General features: G+C 40.0%; 1 protein-coding gene and 1 long non-coding RNA gene across 3 annotated transcripts in view; one reads left to right on the top strand and one right to left on the bottom strand.

The window, feature by feature from the left end:
* Positions 1–17,407, top strand: part of CDYL (chromodomain Y like) — a 104,635-nt gene that overhangs the window by 12,643 nt on the left and 74,585 nt on the right. The gene's annotated exons all lie outside the window — the stretch shown is intronic.
* On the bottom strand, positions 1,122–5,913 carry LOC308482185. The gene is made up of 3 exons (XR_013989126.1): positions 5,792–5,913; positions 4,728–4,798; positions 1,122–2,285 (listed from the first exon to the last, which is right to left on the bottom strand). It is a non-coding gene; the product is annotated as an uncharacterized lncRNA (long non-coding RNA).

Genomic DNA, 17,407 nt, shown 5'->3' with positions numbered 1-17,407 from the left:
TTTAAGGCATCCACTGGGACCAAATTCATGTCTGGGAGGGGGGCAATATTTAATCTCAGGCACATTATTCTTTTTCCATGTTTGTTTTCCAGTATTTTCTGTGTTGTCTCTCTTCTCTCTTTAGTAGGATGTTTGTTTATAAATAAGGCCAGATTTATGTAAGTAAAGTGAACACTGTACTTCCACATTTTGTAAGATTAGGTTAGAAATACTAGGTTCCCTAGCTAATATTAGGCTCAGAAAGTACAGTTGATGTTCCATTCACTTACTTTTTTTGAGAAGGTTTAAGAAATATTTTGGATGACGAAAATGTTGGCCATGGTAATAAAACAGGCTTCTTTTTCAGAAATCATTGAATTTTAGCTTCAATGCATAATTCCTTTGAGAAATTGCTTTGTGGAGACAGACTTTTTTGAGCAGCCCTCATTATATCTGATCAGTTCACAAATATTTTTTTTCAGTGTTCACCTTCTAGTACCAAATTGTCGGTAGCAGTGAAAGTTGGATCCAGTTCTTCCTGCTCATCAGTAGAATTGTTTCATCTGTACAAACTGATTTGAAGTGGGGGCCTGTTCTCAATTTCCGAAATGTTTGATTATGGTATATGAGCTAGGGTCACTGTTTGATACTTCAGTGTGCTGCCTTGATGTCCAAAAAGGTCTCTAGTTTTAAAATCTTAGTATATCATTTCATAAAATAACATGGTAAGCAAATGTATTTTCTATAATTAATGTGTGGAACAAATGAACTTTAGAGCTCACTAACTCACATCAAGCACTTAAGCCATGCTGTGCAAGATTTTCTATTACATGGGTGTTGCCTTGTGCCACGAAGGTTAAAGTTAGACACACCAAACTGCCTTGCTATTTTAGAAACTGTCTTGCAAATATATAAAAGCAGCAATTCTAAGTACACTTACTAGGGGGAAAGTGCTGTTAAACTCAGTAGAACTTACCTCTGTGTAAATCTGCTCAGATTAGGCTTTAAGAAAATGTGTTTGTAGAAATGAATCCACAATTGTTTTTTTAAAAACCTACAATGCTGGCTAGGTTGGGACAGGAATCTTTGGTTGTTTGTTCTGCTATTTGCTGTGCAGGTGACTGAAAATTTTTGATCTTGGCCTCTTAAGCATTGATGTTAGTGCCTTGGCATTTGAAATATTTTTTCACCCTTGAAATTGGCCATGCAAATGAGAAGATGTAATTGCAATGTGGCATAAAATGATCTAGTTGCACATTTACCAAATGTATGTGATGGAAGCTGAAGGCTGTATCCAGCTAAGTTCTGCTGAGAGTAGTATATCCATTAAAATGAATGGACCTAAGTTCGTCATGTCCTTATTTTCGATGAGTCTAATTGTGTAGAATTAACACTGGCTACAACCCTGAAAATTTGGACCAAATACTCTTATTTTTTTTCAAGAAATCTGATTAAATAGTGCAAAAATGGAAGTGAGGGGATTTTTTTGTTTTTATATTGCCCATTATAAATCAAGAGTGAGTCTCTTATTTTACCTCTAGCTGAACTTCTAAGGTTAGCTGTAGCTCAGTATTCACTACACAGGACAAGCAAAGCAATGCTAAGTATTAACAGAATGGGTAGCCAAAGTGTTTTCATGGTAGCCTTTGCCAAACCTGTGCTTATGAGAGGTGTGTTGTACTTGTAGCTGAGATAGGGCAAATTTCAGGTTTATAGAAATTTTTCTATATTACCAATATAGCTAATGTCATACTATGCCATGTCTATTTCTGCCAAAGAGATCTCCTTGCTGAGAAGCCCCTTCTTCTTCATAGACAGGTATATGGCCAAACTACTTAACATGGGAGTCCAGTTATTGCAGTTTTGTCCCCTTATAGGCTAACTGAATGTATACACTCACAGCCAAGTCTGCTGCCAGGAAAGGAGTTCTTGCCATTTTCATCCTTGAGTCCTCCCCCCTGACCATACCTAAGTCCTACCCACACTAAGAGCCTGTAAGGCACCTGGTACCTATGTGATATACAGAAAATAAATTTACGGTAATGAAAACATGAGAAGATGTGGCAAAGGTAGTGAATGCTGAACATTTGTCTGAGCAGTTTAGTACTCAAAACATGCCTGCTAAGTTGCGACTTCAGGTTGCAGTCCTGTGTGTTCACTTACTTGAATGTAAGCCTTATTGACTGCAGAGTGACTTGTTTCTGAGCAGATGTGTGCAGGGTTGAGCTACAGTACATGAGACCCTTGAAGCTGTGCAGTGTTCTTCAAAGAATACTTTAGTGTCTCTCAGTTTTGAGCCGATGTACCTAAAAATGTGATAAATACAATTTCATCTTTATTAAATTTCTGTACCGTCCTTCATCCAAGGATCGCAGAACGGTTTACAATATAAAACCACAAAAACACCTAACATGGTAGGAAACAAATACAATACCCCCTCCCGCAGTTTAAGAGGCCATAGATTGTTTAATTAGCCAAAGGCCTGGGAGAAGAGGAATGTTTTTGCCTAGAGATATGTAATGAAGGCATCAGGCAAGCCTCACCGGGGAGAGCATTCATAAGTTAATATATAGTAGCATTTTGCTTCACCTAGTTTAAAGTAAACCCAGCTTAAATATTTTACTAGCTTTTCTTCCTTTGCCAATCTTGTTAAAGGTGACTCAGACCCTTGAAGTTGAGTTGATATATGAACTTGATGTATTGACTTAATGTTTGCACACACAAGATGTGATCCTTCCATTTACAGCAGCGTTGAGGAACTTCCAGCCCATGGGTCTGATTAGGCCTGCCATGCGGTTTCGGCCAAGTCGCACCTACCTGCCCCATACCTGATGTCATATATAATGTCAGACTGGTATAGTTACCACCTACTGCCGGAAGCAGGATTTCCAGCCACTGTCAATCAGCTGATTGCTGGTGCTTGCAGGGCACTGTGCCCTTTACCCATGTGGTTTGACTTCAAACAGGAAAATGGCTCACCTGCTTTCATTGTGATATCAAGTGACGGTTAAGTGGACTGGCTATGGAATAGGGATGGCAGCGACAAAGAGGGATGTGTTATGCTCTGTGGTCCCTATCTGTACCTGCATGGGAAATCCTTGTGTTATTAGTATTTTAATGATATTTCTATGCTTCGCTTAAAAATGCATACTTAAAATGGGAGGAGAGAATAAGTGGAATGTTTGTTTGTTTAATAGTGGGCTCATCAGAACTCTAAAGTACTGTAGTCCTTTAACACCTTTCTTTCTGAATGCCTGTTTTAGCACTAGGCCTGATGAACAATTTGTGCTGATCTGTGAAAAAATTGTGTTCCCAATATTTGTAAGATTGGCTACAGCCTGAATGGGAGGGAAACAGTAGAAGAACTATGGTGGATCACCACCATGCTATCCCATTTAAGGTTTAAAACTGTTCGTTTCTTTTCACTATAAAAGATGTTGGAAGTACATGTTCTTCCCCAGTTTCAAAATTCCATTTAAAAAACATTCAGGCTTGCATTTGGATAGGAGAGGGGATATGTTTTTCTTTTTCATGCTAATTGTGTAGGTTTGAGCTCTGCAAACATTGCATAACAATAGGGCAGGGCATGATCTTTAGTCACTCCTCTCCCTGCTCTGCTCAGGGCTTGGTGACGCTGCTGCCCTCCTCCTGATTCAAGTGCAGAAGGGATATGTACGTGTGGCTTGCTGGGAGAGAGAAGGGTGTCATCCTAATTATTACATTGCATTACATTTTTGTGTATTTAAAACTGGCAGTCATTATTTCTTTCCTTTAGTGTGAGGTATGTTGGATGCTAGACATGCAGGTAGGTCTGAGCAGTGTTAGAAACTCAGGTATATAAGCTAGGTGCCAAATGACTCCTTAAACCAGGGTTACAATCGCCAAAATGGAATGCCTAGTTGCCATTTTGGGGCCAGACTGTAGCTAGGCAAAAATGAAATCTGCTGATCTCCTCATTGCCACAACGCAAACACTTAATAGTGGAAGTGTATTATTTCCATGTTTCTTGTAGCAGTTGCATGAGTTAGAAATCGGCTAGGAAGAATGTCCTTCTTAGCAATTAACTTGAGAGTGTAACTTACTTCAAAGGTAAATATTTTGATCAGAATAAAAATTCTTCCAATAAAAGAAGATGAGCTGCATTGTTTAAATAGCTGTTTTTGACCTCTTTATGTAGATTTAAAATTGAAGAGTAATTGTGTATGTGTGTGCACTTTAGTTATAAAGACGTTTAATGTTTTATGATAGTCTTAAGTGCTGTTGTTTATCTCTGTCCTTCTCTGTGTAAAACTACATGTGTAGATAATACAGCTATTCCATTCTACTTAATTTCAGCACTCATTCAATGTAGCACATAGGCTGAAATATTATCAAGGCACCTTGTTAATATTTCTGCATTTTGAGACAATTGCTTATATTCTTGGCTATCTAGTTCCCCATATGCAGTGTGCCAGTCCACACATTCAGAAGGAATACTTTAAGAAAAGTAAAACTGAATAAAATTAAAATATATTTATTTAAGAGAATTATAGGCCAGCTTTAAGGCCAAGCTCTGTCAAGGACAGCTTCCATCATAAAATATTAAAATGCAACATGAATTTGATTGTTATTATCAGACACCAATAAAACCAGCGGTAGCAAAAAAAAGCAAACACCATTCTGCCCAGGAACGAAAAAGCAATATGTAACTATGTCCACAGACCCATCAATGTATGGTAAGATGGTAGCCAAGTAATAAATCAGAGCACCTGTCAAGGATAGGCAAGCAGAAGACCAGTAACTTTTTAACCATTCCTTAGAAGATCTGTATGATTGTGACCTGTAAGAAAAAAGCTGGTAGTGAGTTCCAAAGCCCTGCAGCTGGTTTTGATAATACTTTCAGGTTAATAGAATTTAAGCAAGAGTTGTGCTTTAGTGATCTTGGATAATTGATCTTTCCCCATAGTTGATGTAGCCTCCCTGACAGTTCAGCTCTATATCTAGGAATGAAAGACTCTGCATAGCACATTTAATGACACTTCAGAGGGTCTTTCAGAAGTGGCTTTTCAGAGGACGCATGGAGTTGCATTGGACTTTCCCGACTCCTATCCCAATGTGTGTTTGGCATTTGCACCATTTATTTTTTCCAAAATGGCGCCTGGCAGATTGCAAAGATTTCTGCCACCCCCACCTTAGGAACCCTCATAGTGAGTTTCACAACAATAGCTCAAGAGGTGGCCAAAAGGATACCAAAAAAACAAGCAAAGTCATGCCAAAGCAACTTTTTGGGCTGCCATATTGATTCAAAGCGGCACCCAGCGCCCAAACATCAGTGAAAATCACCAGGCCAACCTTTGGGAATCCTTGTGCCGAGTTTGGAAATAATATCTGAAAAGGTGTTCAGTTTCACAGAAAACAGACAGCCTACTTTCCAAAATATGTAATAGATAGAAAAAGTAGTCTGCATTCTGAAGGCATGGTAAGCCTTAAACCATGGCTTTCCACATGCTAATACACAACACTGGAATGCTTCCAGTGTGCTCCTCTTTAGTTTGAGCAGCAAACCATGATCAGTTAGTTTTTCTCAAGAAATGTAAAAACCAGAAAAACATCCAAAGTGAACCCCAAAACAAAACAGAATGTGTCTCAAGATGCTGAAACGATATGGATTTTATTTTCAAAACAGCCCAATTTTGGCCAATTACTGTTTAAAGTCCTCCTTCAGGGGCTGTATAAACAAAGACGATGCATTGCATGAATCATATATACTCAACATTTAAAAACAAACTAAATTGGTTGTATACAAATTGCATATAAGCTTATCTCTACTTACCTAAATTGAAAAACAGCCAGCCGAGATCTCAGCAAGAAATATATCCCATTCATATTAACTGGAGACTGGAATTGTTGTCTGAAGGCAGCCAGTTATATATCTTCTAAAGAGTAATAGGCAGGTGTTGTTAATACATGATTTAAAAAAAAAATCAAGGATCATGATTTACAGCAAGAAAGCATATAAAATAGTGCACAACGCATTTGATTATACCAGTTGAGATTGTTATTGGTGTCAATAATATCTTGCCACCTGTATTCTTGCAGTGAAGGATCACAATGAAAGTAAAAGGTAATCACTGGAATGTAGATAAAAACTGCCAGCAGTCAGCCATGCAGGTGACTTTAGTTTGCTAACTAGAATGAGGGAAAGCTATACTGAAATAAGGCATCCATAGACAGCTAGGACAAGTAAAAATCAACAAGGAAACTATGTGTGTGTGTGTATTACTTCTAAAAAGCCACAGCCACATTTTGGGTTCAGTTGAAGGCAACTTTTAACAACTTTGCACATTTCTACAATATTTGATAATATTAAAACCAGGATAGCATCAACTGAAGTCACTAACTTTACCTTTGTAAAGCTGATTTGGAGAAATGAAAATCTACATCTAAACTTGACAATGAATCTTCATCATCTCTGTTGCATGATAAACAGAAGAAAAATAATAAATGAACAACTCAGGATGGTTACATAGGTAAGAAGAGCTTTCAAGTACTTAATACCTTGCTATCTGAGTTCCAGATGTTCATAAATGGCAATTTTAGAACAAATCTCAACAGTAGGTTGAGACTGGGGAAATAATAGGATAGGAAGACTGAAAATGGAGCTGACACCAATGAAGACAATGGGATGGACAGGTTGTAAGTTACCAGTACTTGAACTTGGTTCCCATTGACTTCAGTGGAACTTCACTTATTCATTACTAACTTGTACCATTGGTTTCAATGAGACTTCTGTTCAACCAACTTAATCTGGATTTTACCCACTGAAGTGGAATCCCAACTATATGCATAGTAAAATGTCTATGGAAAACCAGGAAACTTTGGTTTCAAGACGAAATGTGAAGAATCAGAAATCTTTGCTGAATAGCCAAAACAAACAAACATAAAGCAAAACATGAAATATTTTGTGCTGAACTAATTTTTTCAAGAGGGGAATTTGAGGAACTGATACAGTGGTGACGAGAAATGAAGTTTGAGGCCTAATAGGCAAAGACAAAAGTAAAAACCTGACAAATTGCCAAGTCCAGATGGCATCCACCCAAGAGTTGTCAAAGAACTCAAATGGGAAATTGCTGATCTTCTAACAAAAGATGCAACTTGTTCCTCAGATCAGTCTCCAGTGTAAAAGTGACCAATGTAACACTTTAAAAAAAAAAAAAAAAAACGGGATCTGGGGGGGGATCTTGGAAATTATAGGCTGCTTAGCTTAACATCACTTCTGGGAAGACTGGTGGAAATTTTTTGTTAAGGATAAAATAATCATATAGAAGAACAAACCCCTACTGAAACAGAACTAGCCCCCCAAATGCTTCCTTTTTCTATTGATGGCCGTGCTTTTCTGGTAGTAAAGGCTGTGGTGGTCTAATTTTAATATGAAACTAACTTAATTGTCAGTGGTTTGAGTTTTCTTACCTTTAGTCATAAAGAAATGTGGAGATAAACCTTACTTCTTATTGACCGCCATCTTTACAGCTGCAAGGAAGTGTATTTATCTGTTGGAACTGATTTCCAAATCATAGCTGGAACTCAGCATAGCGCTAGGAGGTTGTTCTGCCAGTGCAAGTGTTATGGGGGTTCTTCTGACCCTGCAGAGTGGATTTGGGGGAAGCGCTATGGGAGGAGAGGGTGTGGGAAAGTCCTATTGCACCAGTATGAATCCTTGCACTGCCTTCTTGCTAGTGGAATGGGGTAGTTGAATCCCACACCCTTATTGAAAACTATTACATAGCATAGCAGCTCACACAACCAGCAGAAGCAAGCACTTAGAGCCTCTGATCTCACAATAACCTCAGTGTTCTCATGCTCCAGCAACCAGTTGGACAGAGAAGTTGGGGTGGGAAACAGGATGCTCATAAATAGCTTGTTAGGAGATATGGAGTACATGAGGTAATTTGTTTGCATTTGAAAGGTTTTGGAGCTCATGTTGACATGACACCTGCCTTGTGGAAGCTATAGGAAAGCATTTATGCATGTAGGCACTCCACGCAGCTGGCATAACATTTGAAAGCTCATTTGCCAGCCTGTACGCATACAGCATTTCCTACCACCTGTCTATGATATGTGAGGCAGCTGTGCTAGTGTGCAGATATTGCATCCATATGAACCAGCGCGGTTTGTTAGCCCACGCTGCACAGCACCCATGTGCATTTTCAGTGGCCAGTACGTGCTATTACATTTCAATAAGCTCTCATGTTGAGTTCGCAGAGGGTAATGAGTAGAATGTTAAGGCCAACTCTTTATCTTGAAGAAAGCTCTTTATAGTTGTAAATAAATTAGACTTTAAAATGAAGAATTCAGCTAAGCTATAAAAAAAATCTTTTGTGAAGCTTCCTTTTGTTGAATTGCAAGTGTTAATTGTATCAGTGGAACAGATTCTAATCATTTTAGTGACATGCTAACCTGTTATCTGCAGGGTGTAAACTTTCAGAACATCAATTTAACGGCCCATTTTAAAAAAATGCTAGCCATTCAGCCTGTAGGCTTCACAAGGCCATATATGAATGAAGAGCCTTGTATACTACTAGTATAACATTTAGTTGAGCTAAGTGACTACTATAAGAATAATTTTTTATTAACCGACCAATCACATCAAATCAAACCAAATTACATAAATTCCAAATTACACAGCCGAATTTTAAATTTTTGTTGGGGGTACCCATATTTCTTTTTTTTTTTTTAATGATATTTATTGAAAAAAAATTTTTTTTAATTACACAAAAAAAAGACAAGACAGAAAAATAAAAAATAAAACCATCATTCTCAAGTTCTCCACTTTCAATACCTTCTTTCTTTGACCTCCTCCTCCTCCCTTTTCTTGTATCCTGATTAATAATAATCGCAGCAAATCCTTTCCATAATTCATAGTATTCTGTCATTACATTACCTTAATCTATTTTCATCTTATCTTATAGAAAACCTTAAAGTTTAAAACTTAAATCTTATTTTTACCAACTTCTCCTAGCCATAACATTCTTACCAAATTCTTTAGACATTTTTACAAGAGCCAAGTAATTTCATTTCAACATTTTTCTAGCATTCATCAATTTTATAGAACAATCCTAATGATAAAAAAAAAGAAATAAACAATCCAATCTTCATCCAGCGTCCCTTCCTCCTGGTCCTGGGTTTTGTCAGTCCTTTTTATCTTATTAATCTAGCACATTAACCTGGTAATCTTATATCCGAAGCCCTCAAGTCTCTTCCATGTCCCTTCCGCAGCTCTTCTTCATATTTTCCTTTCATTCGTGGGAACTCCAGCTTGGTAATGTTTTTGACCCTTTTCAACAAATCAGCCCCTTTTCCATAGTCCAGACTAGACTCCATGAGGTATTTAAAAACATGTTTCAGATTCCCTCCAAAATTGAGAGCCCCCACAGCTCCAAACATCTGACGGCCCATTGCCAGACTCGAAAAGTCCAAATCTCCCTGTATAGGGGGGTCTGTCCAATCCCCCATTTCCAAACCAAACCATACTTTGTCTTTCCAAGTCTGGTTTTTTCCAAGTTCATTTATCAAATCCAAAAATTTATGTTCCTGCTGGGCCGCAGCTCCCTCCGTCTCTGGCACCCAAGATTCAGCAGCATCCTCTTCTCTCAACTGTTCTGTCATGGCACACTCCTGTTTTAGCTCCTGGGTGGGCTCCATATAATTTCCCACTACCTGTTCAAAGGTTCTGGCCGCATTAGTCATCAAATCCGTCTTCTGGCTTAACTGATCCAATAGGGCATTTATTTTGCAGAGAGCACCCAACAGTGCTTCTGAAGACATTGTCCTGCAAGGTCACAAATCCTTTCCCACGGTTGTAATCTGTGGCAGCTGCAAGCTCCCAGGAATTAGTTACAATTTCACAGTCCCCCTCTAGGGGGAAATCTTCTGGTTGTTCTTTCTTTTAAAAACAATAGCAACAAAGTTTCTTTTTTAAGGTATTTTGTCCATATTTGTTCTTTTTAAAATGCGAAAGGAAACAATGGAATCACTATGTTTCTCTTCTTTTAACTATCTGTCAAAGACATTTGTTTCTGGTCAATGAGCTTCAAACGTCAATTCTGACACCCTGCTCCAGGATCAGGACGGTGGAAAATTACTTTGCTTTAAACTCACTTCTGCAGGTTTAAACAGCCCCAAAAAGATCCCCCTTCTTCTCCTGCTGCCGAAGGGGGGTTCAGCGATTTTAAATGGTGAAAGCCAATCCTTTGAAAGTGATTTTTAAAGCTCTAGTTTACGTTGTCTTTGCTTTATTCTGGCTACAAGGAAACGGAAGGCTGACTTCCTGTTTAGACCTTCCCGTTTCAGTACCAAATTAAGGTAAATTTTTAAGTCCAAATTCCTTTCTATTTCGCCAGTTCTTATTTAAAGTCCAAATGTTCAATGTTCCAGTACTCACGGGTGGTTATTTTAGATGCCAAATTGTCCCAGGAAAAAGGCAGCGCTCTCCGGCAACGGCTATGCGGCTTCGCTCCGCAGAAAAAGCAATTGACTCACAGCACCGCGCCACTTCCCCCTCTTCGCTTCGGAGCCCGTTAGTGGGTTCCTTTGCGGGTTGGGGGGGCGCTAAGGGTGCCCACCGAGTCCCACGGTCACAGGCTTCATCCGCCTGTGATTTCCAGAAGGGTCCCCGCTTCGCCGTAGCGGAAAAGACCCGTTTCATGCGGAGCTGGTCCCTCCAGTTCAGAGGGAGTCCGCTATTGCCGATGGCGCCACCCCGGAAGTCGGGGGGTACCCATATTTCAAGTTCCGAAGGGATCCAATCAACTTCTTGCTTCTTACTGCTGTTTTAATGTCCACAAATCTAACCTTATGATGTTCACAGTACTATCCAGTCCTTTCTTATTATTTTTCCACATCTCTTGTTGTTATTTTCATATATTTTTCCTTTCTCTTTGTGACCTCTGAAAGTATCCGCAAGCTGGTTAGAACAGTTTGTAATCCTGCATGGATATTTTTTTTTTAATCCAGTAACCATATCCAGACGTTTTCCATATAACATCACTTCCATACATCAAAACAGTCTTAGCGTCATTAATCTTCACCAGTCTGCCTCCTTTCTCAAAACCTCTGAGGAGATTCACTAGGAATGCAGTCTGAAAACAAATCTGTTCTTCCTCCCGGCTGTAAATCCTTTGGCAAGATGGCGACTCCGAATTAATTGCTGCGCCATTCCCAAAAGCTCTTATTGCTTCTCTGTCTCCATAAAGCATACTTTTGGTTAAAGTTTATCTCCACACAGACCTTATTCATCCTGCTTGGGTCAGTTCAACCGACGGTTCTAATGAGGAGGGGTTCTTGTAAATCACATAGAAGGAAAGTAAAAAAGGGTTCCCCCCCCCATTCAGCCCCGTTGTCAACATACCCCGCCTTGGGTGTATCTTCATCGTAAAATATTCCTGTTTCTCCAGCCCGTCGTCTTCTTTCGCAGAGGTCACTTAAATTAGCAGACTTCACTCCCCTTCTTCACTTGAAATATGTGCATTTGCTTCTTTTGTAATTAATTATTCCAAATTGCTACAACTAGTGCGCGATCAGAGACAGCGTCCAGGAGAGCCGATGTCCACACGGGGGCATTCTGCCTAGGTCCCTCACCCCCTTCTTTCAAATTAGGGGGTGATTTATGGGCACAGCAGGCAAGGGCAGTGTTCCCCATTTCCTTGGGGCAACAAGGGAGGCTGCCTACTCCCATAACAGCCTCTTAATTACTCCGTGTGGGTCGGAGAGATGGTATTGTCGGCCATCTTCCAATGCACCCCATAGTGGCCCTCTAAGTGACTACTATAAAACTGGGAGGGGTTTCTAAAAAATAATAATGCTGCATTTGTTAATACTTCTATCCTAATTGCCTTTACCTCTACTCTCCAGAGACAATTGTTAACATAACCCTTTGTCTATATGCACACCCAAGAGAGACTTGAATTTGCAGTTTCCCATATAGGACTCAATGTGCCAGAATAGGGACAATGAGCGGAGGTGTAGGAGACAATGAGTCAACTACACAATTGTTTCTCCCCAGAGAATGACATAGTTCATAAGTTTATTGTTTTAGCCACTTGTAGCAATAGTAATAATAAATTAATACCGAACATCCATCCATAATGTAAGCTGACATCCATAATGTAAGAGAGAGAAGATACCAGAGACACCCAACAAGCTTAAATCTATCTTGATTTCAGATTAAATCTCTGAACCACCAAAACAACTTATAGCAGTCTTATCTAACTTCTTTTTCCTGATTTTCTTGTGCAACCAGTACATAGTGGGCCACTCTCTGTGTTACAGATCTATTATTGTCACTCTAAAGAAACCAAGCCATAGGAAATACACAGTCATATTTCTTTTATTGTACTAGCCCAGAGGCCATGGCATCTTCCAAAAATCACAGGAAATCTACACACAGCATTTTAATTAAATTTGCAATTATTGAAGCAGGGGTAGCAAGCCTGCCCCCAGATGTTGGCGGATTCCAGCTCCCATCATCCTTAGTTATTGGCCATTCTGTCTGAGACTGATGGAAGTTGGAGTCTTAACAAGATCACAGTTTATCCACCTTTGGATCGAAGCCATAGATAGACAAGACAGATGCCGAGGGAGATTGAGCTAGAGCAAATGGGGAGCAAAGGAGGCCTAATAAGATGTAAGTAAACTTCCTTGAGCTGGCATGGGTAGCTTCTTGGAAAGTTAAAAAAGGTAAAGGACCCCTGACAGTTAAGTCCAGTTGCGGATGACTTTGGGGTTGTGGCACTCATCTTGCTTTACTGGCCGAGGGAGCTGGCGTTTGTCTGCAGACAGTTTTTCCGGGACATGTGGCCAGCATGACTAAGACACTTCTGGCAAAACCAGAGCAGTGCACGGAAACACCGTTTACCTTCCCACTGGAGCGGTACCTATTTATCTACTTGCACTTTGATGTGCTTTTGAACTGCTAGGTTGGCAGGAGCTGGGACCGAGCAACGGGAGCTCACCTCGTCGTAGGGATTCAAACCGCCGACCTTCCTATCGGCAAGCCCTAGGCTCAGTGGTTTAGACCACAGTGCCACCCGCGTCCCTGAGTCTTGGAAAGGTAGGCAAGCAAATAAGAAACCGAATCTGAAGGGAGAACACATTACCTCTTCCGGGTGGGAGGGGGCATGAGTGCTTTCTTTGAAATATTCACTGTAGCTAGGGCTTCCATCTTCTCTACTGATGTGTGTGGTCTCAGCATTAAGTTCTCTTCGAACATCCATACAAAAGGCTTTAATGGGGGGGGGGAGCTGATTGCAATGTCCTTGGGTTCTCCCAAAAACCCCCACGTAGAACAGGAGGATAGTGTAGTTAGTTTTTTCTTCTATACGTAGAAGTTCAGTTTCAAAGGGAAGGCGTTTCAGATGTAAAAGGGAAGTCAAAGGGCATGAAGGTGATAGTAGGGTTTGGTTCACCCCACATTTGTGGGTGTTACGTGTCAACGTGTGGGGTCCAAATGGGAGTTGGGTGCACCTTTTGGGTGTAGAGTACAAACCTTGATGAGTGACATAACGCTTACTGTATTGTTCTTACGTGGAAATTTGCAGTGCTTCCTGAAAAAGTGCCTTTCGCTACTTAGAGTCCTTTACAGGTGTTATTGTGAGACTTCATCACCTTAAAATGGGAGAGGGATTTGTTACTTTAGAAGTGCCACAACAGCTACCTTGCCCAAAGGGTTTTACCTTCTTGTTTTAGGTTGCTAGTGGTCTTGATGGAAACTCTGCAGGTTGATAGATACCTTTACGAAGCGACATCCAAACAATATAGAGACTTTAGAATATAGAGTATCTGTGAGGACCCCACACATCATCAATGGTGGCAGAAGTGGTCCTTGGGCAACACAGCCTTATAAAAGGTTTTAAAATTTTGCATCTTAGCTGAGATCTATCCATATCACCTGTATCTATTGTCTGTTATTTTGGCAAATATTTGATTTATTTTGCCGATTACTTTTAATAAGTTATTCACCTGCCACTCCGTTGCATCATCAGTGAGAGAGGCAGTATTTAACACTTTATGCCAATTGAGTAGTGCTTATTAATATAGCCATGCCAGCTTCACTTCATGTGCAAGATATTGCCAAATTACAATTCAGACAAGAATGTGTTTTTAGGAGGTGATATAATTTGGAGACTGTGGCCTGCAGTGGTGGACAGTGCTTTTAAAATTCCATTTCATTGGGACATTGCTTCTTCTGCTGTAGCAGTCACCTCCATGTTAGCAAAATAGGAATTCATGGGTTATCAGGTGTGCCCCAAGGGCCTAGTAAAATGTACTTTGTCCCAGGAAAAGGAACATACAATGGAATGAAAGAATCCAATAGATTTTATGGCATTTTCTTTTCATAAACTCAAATTTATGAGTTTCCCCATGGGTTGTTATGGTTTCTTTAGTAATTCATGAAAGAACTCTCTGCAGTTCTTTAAATATTAAGGGTATCCCTGTTTCTTACTTAGCCATAATGAAGCGGTGGTGATTTTGTGTCAAACGCATTTGGTACGAGTGTCGTTATGTTTGAGATCGCAAAGTTGAAGTGTGAGTATCTAAAATAAAATAAAATTGTTCAGGGCAATGAAGAATACAGCTCCATACCATTGGAATCGATGTGCTTTCTTTTTCCTCCTCCCTATGTGACAAACATTTTGATAACTAAGTCTGCAGTTCTATTTTGCTTGAAGGAAGACGGTGGAGGCTGCTCTGCTGCATCCAAATTGCCACTGGCTTCTTCCAGCCAGGGGAAGAGGTCCAGGGTGGGTTTTTCAAACTTGTCTTTTCCATTTTCCATCAACACCACCCCCTCCCCACCACCACAATTGGGAAGGAAATTAACAGTGCAAGTTCTGGAACTTGTGTAGTTTTGAGCCTGCACTGTGGGCATGTTGGAGACTTGAGGACTAAGGTTGCCTCAGAAACCCCCTCAGAATGCTTTGTTTCAGGCCAGTGCGACAACCCTAGTGGTATATGTTCTCTGAGAGAGTTTTCCACTCACATACTGGGTGGTTTGTACTGGGAGTGTAAGTGCTGGCCCACAAGCACAGCTCTTCTCTGCTGGTGGAATGCAAGTTCAAGCTACTTCCAGTGGTCCCTCAGCTGGCCTTTGGCCTCTTTTGGGTTTTTCTGTACATGAATTTGGAATATTATTGATGGGAAGGGCTGGGGTTAATCATGAACGATGATTAAGATAACAGTGCTGGTAAAGAAACCGAGGCTAAATTACTTGCCTAAATAATCCTTGCAATCGTTCTAATTTTAGCTTGAAATTAGATTTTAACGATAAACATGATCTGCCGTGTTCATCTTTTTATTTAAATCTGTAATTAATGGAGATGCAGGAGGGAAATACTGAGATAAAAAATAAGGTTTTCTGCTGCCTCCCTTAGTTTCAGGGAAAGGCTACTGTTACTGACTTTTCCATTTCATCTACCAGCATTCTATGGCCTGAGAAAACATAAACATAATTTTATTATATAAAAGTAGAAATGTGGGGAGCCATCAGAAAGTTTGGTTTGGTGATCTAAGGTATTAAAAGTTTGAGAAACACTTGACTAATAGCAGTCTTTTCTTAACTGGGTGCACTCCAGATTTTAGGACTATCATCCCATAATACCTGACAATTGAGCATGCTAACGGGCTGATGAGAATTGTAGTCTAAAACATTTGGAGGGCACCAGATTGGGGAAGGCTGGTCTAAGACGCATAATTCTTGTATTCTACCTTGAAAGCTTTTCTAAATATTTAAATAAAATAAGTTGTATGAGTAGCAGTGCCTGAGTAAATCCAAATGACAGTAACCTAACCCAAGGAAAGTTATCTGCGCATAAAGTAGTGTAATATGAATTATCATATCTTTCTTGATACACCTCCCAATGACTTTTCAAAACTTTCAAATAGTGTTAATACTTTGATTCATAATGCAACAAAAAATATTCACCACATTAGTACATGTAACAGTGCAGAGCTCATGCTTAGTATTTGAGATGCTAAAGTGCTCCCTAAGTAATGTTTTGTCACAAATATACTTGGGTCACAGAACAGTTAATTGATTTTCAAATTATTTTAACATTGTTTCAAAAGAGGCATAGAAATTCAGGCTCAAAAACAGAAGTGTAAGCAATTTAGGGTTCAAATTGTTTTATAACTCTTGCTCACCCCATTCCTTTGTTACCAGATGTGCAAATGTTGCTATGCAATTCTCGCTCTGAAACAGAGGACAATTCATGAGAAATTACTCACTTGTTAAATTATTCTTTAGACTAAGGGCTGTGTCCAGCACTGCTGTTCCTCTAGCACAGTACACTTCTGCTTGTCCATTTGACCTTTCCTTTCCTATCCTCTCCCTCCAGAGCAGATTTTGAGGGAGAGAAGAGGGGAAAGTCCAGTTTTGCAAATGGAACTCAATGCACAAGCGCTGGCTACAATCCTCTAGAGTAGTGTTTCCCAAACTTGGGTCTCCAGCTGTTGTTGGACAACAACTCCCATCATCCCTAGCTAGCAGGACCAGTGGTCAGGGATGATGGGAGTTGTAGTTGAACAACAGCTGGAGACCCAAGTTTGGGAAACACTACTCTAGAGCTAAAATTAAGCTCATGGTTCTGAATCTTAATAATCCATTTAAAGAGATGTGCCTTATACATACGTAACTGTCTGCAAGGGCGTATTTACATGTTAGTTAAAGGCTTCGATTTTATGTGTATGTTGTGCTCATGCTTGGTGCCTACAATTCCCCCAGTGCTGCGCTATCAATGGGGGTTTATGAAAAAATTATTTTTGATAGCATTCACACAGTGAAAGGCCACACATAAGGAAGACCACGGGCTGCAAGTTGGCTTCCCAGAGCCCACATTGACATTTGACATGGTCAGGTACCTGGTGAAGTAAGTGGGTTGGCAGGGAATCTTCTCTGCCCAGAAATGTCCTGTTAATGCATGTCCTTGATAGTTCACAAACATATACATACACATTCAGCCAACATGTTCACACTGGTATGCGCAACGCAAGGAGCTGGTAGAGTTAGGAGAGAGAAACCATGGCAAATAAAAGTGCAGACCTTTGGAACACATATATTAGAAACACAAATATTTACCTGTTTCATATAGGAGGAAGAATGGGGAATTCTTCCTTGGGGACTAGCAAGAAACCTAGGAGCTTGACACATGGACCCCATACCAAGGGTAGAGAAGTCACTTTTTAACAAGCTACTGTTGCGGGTTTTGCTTCCTCTTCAAAAACAACCTGTGGACTGATTCTGTTCCCATGTAGACAAAGGCAATGGTTGGGAATAACTCAGTGTGACCTTGACTGACAGATAACGTTGGAATGAGTGGCACAAGAAAAAGAGGGAGAGCTAAACAAACAACTTTAACAACTCTAACCTCAGCCTCACAGACACGTAGATCATCTG

This window comes from Podarcis pityusensis (assembly GCF_964106645.2).
Source record: "Podarcis pityusensis genome assembly, chromosome: 7".
NCBI classification, from domain to species: domain Eukaryota; kingdom Metazoa; phylum Chordata; class Lepidosauria; order Squamata; family Lacertidae; genus Podarcis; species Podarcis pityusensis.
Note: the sequence above shows the minus strand (reverse complement) of the source record. Positions and strands in the feature narration are given on the sequence as shown.